The sequence below is a fragment of the Rhinichthys klamathensis genome, unplaced genomic scaffold, assembly GCF_029890125.1.
Source record: "Rhinichthys klamathensis goyatoka isolate OS25496 unplaced genomic scaffold, OSU_Roscu_1.1 h1tg000221l_1, whole genome shotgun sequence".
In the NCBI taxonomy this organism is placed as follows: Eukaryota; Metazoa; Chordata; class Actinopteri; order Cypriniformes; family Leuciscidae; genus Rhinichthys; species Rhinichthys klamathensis.
Window position 1 is genome coordinate 2,791,970 of NW_026606745.1, and position 6,829 is coordinate 2,798,798.

General features: G+C 45.9%; 1 pseudogene; it reads left to right on the plus strand.

The window, feature by feature from the left end:
• Positions 1-268: 268 nt before the first annotated feature.
• On the plus strand, positions 269-5,664 carry LOC130097530 (serine/threonine-protein kinase pim-3-like; annotated as a pseudogene).
• The last annotated feature ends 1,165 nt before the right edge of the window (positions 5,665-6,829 follow it).

Sequence of the window (6,829 nt, forward strand, 5' to 3'; positions counted from 1 at the left end):
AGACAGAGTCCCTGGGATCTCCGCCTCTCCCTCTCCTCCCGGGAAAGCCGAGCTCTCCCCACCTGCATCACGAGTGCTTGCACCGCACGACCTGTGCCCGAGATGTTCTCTGCTTGTTGGTCCATACGTGAGATACTGTGAGCGATGAAATCGTTGAGCTGTGATGAACTTGCTGCATCCATAGTGGGTCAGATCGTTCTGTGAGGAAATAACAGGAGGATGCAATTGCAAGTAAAACTCAGTTTAATGGATATAGTCAGAAGTAACAATGAGGAAGGCACAGATCGGGGACAAACACTCAGATGGTCAGTGAAGCAGGGACGAGATGGCGATCCGGTGGTAGAACAGGTGACAGCGTGCTCGAGTGAAACCCAGGGACTGTGAAACATCCAGATGACACGAAGAAATCCAGACGACACGAGGAACTGACGAACTCCAGACGAGGAACAGAACAGACAAGGCACGAGCACAGGAAACACACCGGGGGAACAACCACAACGATCTAACAACAAGAGAGAGAATTTGCTGGGTATATAAAGGGAACTGGAATGACTGACAGCTGGTGACACTAATCAACACAACGAGTAACCACACCCACTCAATTACACTCACGCAGACACTTCAGCATGAGACAGCCGATTCATAAACCGTGACAACTTCTGTCTCAACTAATTGCTGTCATTATCGCATACATTTTAAAGCAGCAGTCCGTAACTTTTTGCGCTCTAGCGGTTAATAAACAGAACTGAATGCGCCTTGCGGAAGAACACCCGCCGAACCAGTCTAAAATAGTCCAAATATAAACACTTATAATAGGTGTACCGTAGTGATTCAGGATAAGACACAAACACGGTTTGGAAAACGGATTCATGATGTACTCGCTCATTTGATCATTTTTTTTTTTAAATTTTGAACACAAGAAAGGTTACGGACATTAGCTTTAAAGTTGCAATTTAAAAATGAAATGAAAGATTTTGATCACGGCATGATTTGAGAGTAGTTTTATTAGATGCCATTACAAAACCAGTCAGTATGTGAGAATTTAAACTCAGAAACAAATAGATTTGCATTTTTAGAGAAGTTTAATTCAAGAAATCAAGTCAAAAGTGCCCCTAAATGAAGAACCACTCTAATTTTGTTCATTTTTGTTTGATTTAACATATAGCTCCAACTTCTGAAGTCCTCCCTGCTGCCGAGGAACAGCCAGAGCAGGACGTCCTGGTCAAGGGTAAGAATAAGTCATCTATGAGATTTAAAAAATATTATTATAACTTTTAAAATAAAATAAAATGTATATATGTAATTGAATTTCATACTAACTATGATTGTTTCTTTTAATAGGCACCATTTGCGAGCGTTATAAAGTTGACCAGAAGCTGGGCGAAGGAGGATTTGGCTTGGTCTATGAAGGAACTCGACGCAAGGATGGACTTAAGGTTTCTTTTTTTCTTCATTTTTTTTTACTTACAAAACTTTGCATATCTGTTCAGGATTTATGATTGCTATGATATGACTAATTTCTGTGCACAATGCTAATTGGTAATTCTTGGTTTTGTTGGTCAGGTGGCTGTGAAGTTTTCACTGAAGATGCCAGAAATGCCATATATCAAAGTGGTGAGTAGGCTGTGCTCTCTATGTTATTGCTTCTCAGTCAGTTTATAACATTTTCTATTCATTTGATCTGTTTTGATTTGTGGACTAAGTCCTTAATTGGGAAACCACCTCCTCCATCTAACTGTCATATTTTCTTTCCTTTAGCCTGGTCATCCCAAACGCCTCCCCAGTGAAATCGGCCTGACATTGATGGCCAATAAGGGCCACCAGGTTCCTCAGATAATTAAACTGCTGGACTGGGAGGACAACACAGACCACTACATCATGGTCATGGAACGCCCCTTACCTTGCATGGACTTGTTTAGTTTCATGGAGCTCCATGGAGGGATCCTCGATGAGCGAACTGCACGACATGTTATGCGCCAGGTCATTCATGCTGCTCAAATATCCTGGAGGTCAAGTTGATTGACTTCGGGTGCGGTGCGCTCATGAAGAACACTGCCTTCAATGTCTTCAGTGGTATGTGTTATGAACCGCTTTGTTCATTAGCTCACATAAACGCATCCTATGTATAGTCAACATGCTGTGGAAATGTATTAAATATCAGACAAAATCTTTTTCCTCCAGGCACAAAGCTGTACTGTCCTCCAGAGGTCAAATTCTACGGCAGGTACCACGCGAAGCCGACGACGGTGTGGTCTCTAGGCGTCCTCCTGTTTGTAATGGTGTGCGGAGCTTATCCCTCAGACAGAGACCTGTTCATGATCAGTGCAAACATCTGGAGCAGTCCTGTCACAGTTCTGTCACCATTGTATGGGTTTTCTCTTGGTTGGTGACAGAGCTGTGACACTCCCGGTTTGTCATGTGTTTGTGTTAGTCTGGTCTGTTGTGAGCACATGGCTGTCATGTTATTTCCTTGTGCCATGTGTTCTCCTGTCAATTGTCAAACCCCGCCCATCTTGTTATCTCGTTATTGTTTAATGTCCCTCACCTGCCTGCCTCGTTACCTTTTGTTTGTTCCCTATTTAGTCTCCCTGTGTTTGCAGTCCTGTGCTGAGACAGTTTTTAAAATTCAGACTTATCACCCAAGGTTAATTTTCCATCCAGCACAGTAGGTGGCGATAATGCTCCTTAGGAGTTAATCGCCATTAAACAACAAGAAGAAGAAGAAGAAGAAGTCCTGTGCTGGTTCGTTGTCCATGTTCCTAGTTCTTGCTTGTTATCGTTGTCGGTTTCCCCCACGAGGGAGTTTTGTTTGTAGTTTGTTTGTTGTTAATAAATTATCACTCATTGTTATGCACTTGAGTCCTCGCACCTTTATCTACCCATCCCGTGACAGAACGAACCAGCCAACTGAGGACTCAGCTAACAATGGGGATCTTCCTTTTCCCATCTCCCTGCCCCTCCGCTTATTCGATGGTGGAGAAACTGGACAAGATCATTTCGCTTCGGCAAGGAGAGAGCAGTGTGAAGGAGCTTGCCTACCAGTTCCTGTATTTCGCGGAGGGACTCAACATCGGTGACACCGTGCTCAAGGAAAGATTTAACATCAGCCTCAATAATCCTGTGCCTGCCTGGGAGATGGGAATGCTGGGGATATTATCTTTCTGGCAGTTTGTGGGGTACGTTTACAGTCGCGGGTCCAATGCAGACTGGGAGGGTGGTCTTCTGCCTCTTGGCCCACCTCCCACTGACCTCATAAACTGCCATGTCCCCAGTCCTCCGATGACCCCTTCGGGAAGAGGGAGGAGGAAGAAAGGGTGCGACCCATCAGCCTCCAATCCAGTGGCGGCTGAAGGAGTTGCAGCACCCCCAGAGGCAGTTACTCCCACACCGCCTCACCAGCGCAGGAGGAGGGCTCCTGTCGCCCCCCTTCGGCCGGTGGTCCAGGAGGACCCGACTTCGGCGGTCTCAAGGCCAGTAGTCCAGAAGAACCCGACTTCGGTGGTCCCAAGCCCGGTGGTCCAGAAGGATTCGACATCGGTGGTCCCAGAGCTGTCCTCTCTCCCTGCAGCGCTCTCAGAGGTGGCAGAGGAGCTTGTAGCACCGACTCGCTCACTCACACGGAGGAGGAGAGCTTCCGGCCAACCACAGGACCCGGAGGTGGTTCCGAAGCCTGCAGCTGAACCACCGATGCTTCCAGTGAAACCTGCAGCCGAACCACCGATGCTTCCAGTGAAACCTGCAGCCGAACCCCCGAAGCCTCCAGTGGGGCCTGCAGCCGCCGCCCTGCCGGCGCCACCCAAGCGCCTCGCCCTGCCGGCGCCACCCAAGCGCCTCGCCCTGCCGGCGCCACCCAAGAGCCTCGCCCTGCCGGCGCCACCCAAGCGTCTAGGCCTGACGGCTCCGCCCAAGCTCCTGGCCTTGCCGGCGCTACCCAAGCTCCGGACCCTGCCGGCGCCGGCCATGTTACCAGTCAAGCCCGAATCTGTTCATGTCGTGCCTGCCGCACAAGAGACTGTTCACGTCCCGTCTGCCGAGCCAGAGACTGTTCACATCCCGTCTGCCGAGCCGGTGTCTGTTCCTGAGCCGGTGTCTGTTCCTGCGCCGGTGTCTGTTCCTGCGCCTGTGTCGGTTCCTGCGCCATGGCCGCCCAAAGGGTTGTCTCCGCCCTGGTCGTCTCCGCCATGGCCGCCCGAAGGGTTCTCTACGCCATGGCTGCCTGAATGGGTTTCACCGCCATGGCCATCCGAACTGGCTTCACCGCCCTGGCCGCCTGCTCCGCCCTGGTCACCTGCACAGCCGGATCCGCCCTGGTCACCTGCACAGCCGGATCCGCCCTGGTCGCCTGTACAGCCGGATCCGCCCTGGCCACCCGATGGACTGTCTGAGCTACCCTGGTCTTCAGCCAGGAGTCCGGACCCGCCCTGGCTCAACCCTCCCGTCCCTCCCTGGCTCCCCTCCCTCCTTCCCCTCTCTATGTATGTGTTCTGATCTGCTTGTCTTGTCTGCTCTTTGGTCTTGCACGTTTGATGTTCTTGTCTTGTTTTTGGTGTCCCTCCTTGGGAACGCCAGGTGGCGTTCCTTTGAGGGGGGGGGGGTAGTGTCACAGTTCTGTCACCATTGTATGGGTTTTCTCTTGGTTGGTGACAGAGCTGTGACACTCCCGGTTTGTCATGTGTTTGTGTTAGTCTGGTCTGTTGTGAGCACATGGCTGTCATGTTATTTCCTTGTGCCATGTGTTCTCCTGTCAATTGTCAAACCCCGCCCATCTTGTTATCTCGTTATTGTTTAATGTCCCTCACCTGCCTGCCTCGTTACCTTTTGTTTGTTCCCTATTTAATCTCCCTGTGTTTGCAGTCCTGTGCTGGTTCGTTGTCCATGTTCCTAGTTCTTGCTTGTTATCGTTGTCGGTTTCCCCCACGAGGGAGTTTTGTTTGTAGTTTGTTTGTTGTTAATAAATTATCACTCATTGTTATGCACTTGAGTCCTCGCACCTTTATCTACCCATCCCGTGACAAGTCCTGGCCTATCACAAGGTGAGATCTTCATCAAAGAACAAAGAAGGACAATTTGAATTGTCCAAGAGCTTCAAAGAGTCCATGTGTAAATTACAAGCTAATAGTCAGACATCTCTCTTGTCTTTTTGCACAGAATGCTGCCAGATGATTTGTGATTGTCTGCAGCCTAAGCCACAGCAAAGACTCGTTCTGGAGCAGATGCATCTCCATGACTGGTTTAAGGTAAGAATAACAATTTTTTTTTTTTTTTTATTGTAAACATCATAAACTTGTTGCCAAGTAAAATTTGCTTTAAATGTAATGCATTTCGACAAATAAGACTGATTTATGTTTTTATTTCAGGTCATGGAGTAAGACACAGAGAAGTCAGCAGACAACTCCTGTCACGACCACCCTGTTGAGTCCTGTCTTCAGTCAGTGTGGCGAAGCAGGACGGGGCCGAGAGCTGTGGGAGCGGAGCGGAGCGAGGCAGGTGGAGCGAAGACTAATAAGTGACACCTGTGAGACGCATCAGTTTCGAGTCCCATGAAGGAGCTCCGGAAGGATATAAGGAGGAGGGACGACAGAGAAGACGAGAGAAGACCACACCTGGGAGATTTCCATTGTGTTAATATATTTATGTGACAGTCGGCCGTGAGGTGGCTGCCACTTACTTTCTTTTTGTTTTTTATTTGGGTGATTAAAAGTTACTTTAAACGTGTGCCTGTTACAGTCAGCTTTGTGTGTGGCGGGCTGACATGACTGGCCTTCTTAGACCCCGGTGTCTAGCGGGGCCGGAAAGCCCTGGTAGCGTATCATGTATTTTGAAGCCGCTGTATTTGTGTCTGATGATGTGATATTGGTGATCTAAATAATAGTTAGAGCCAGTTTGCAATTATTGAGATGCAAGTTTTATCTTGTTTAAAGACATTTTTTTAACTAAACAAGATGTTTAGAAGTTTATACTAAAAATTTAAATTTTATGACAATGGATTGTTGAGATTTGACTGTTTACTGACTTAATGCACTTCTTAATGCACAACTTACTTAACAGTACACTTTTCATAGTTATTTATTTATTTATTTTTGATACATCATAATTTTATATATATTATTTTATATAGGTTATTTTTTAAGGATTTTTTATCTTTTACTTGTATAATATGTGTGACTTTGTGTAAAGAACATTTTAATAATCTGAAGAACATTTGTGCAGGTTCTTCATGGAACCATCAATGCCATTAGAGATCGTTTCTTTTCAAGAGTGTATTATCTGATGTATATCTGAGCTTCTATTTCTTTTTATGAGAAAAAAAAATGTAGGGTGGGACTTGATTTTGTCCATCTGACATTTGATCGTTGGACGGTTGTGGTTTGCTATTTCTGTGATGTCATGTGAGTGACAGGTTGTCCCGCCCTCACGCCAGTAAACATCATCAGAGAAGAGATGTCATTGCATAAGGAAGGGGATCTTGTTTTGATTAAAGATTATGAGGACACATGAAGTAACAAAAATGGTGTGCAAATAAATATATATTAAATAAATGTTCCATAAAAAACAAGACTTAATTGTCTATCTTAATTTCATGGTGACTTTTATTATTTATACCACAAGAGTAAAACGTTTGTAGAGATAAATAAGTAGGCTACTTATAGAAATGTTATACTATATATTATCTTGAAAAAGACTTAATTAAATTGTGTACTTTATATGTTGTTGTTTGGACCCCTAAAAATAGCCAGCAATAATATCTGAAAATAATAATGTAATGTGCCATGCATTTATGATCACTGTAAATGTATTCAAAAATATATATTTTAAATAATCAACTACA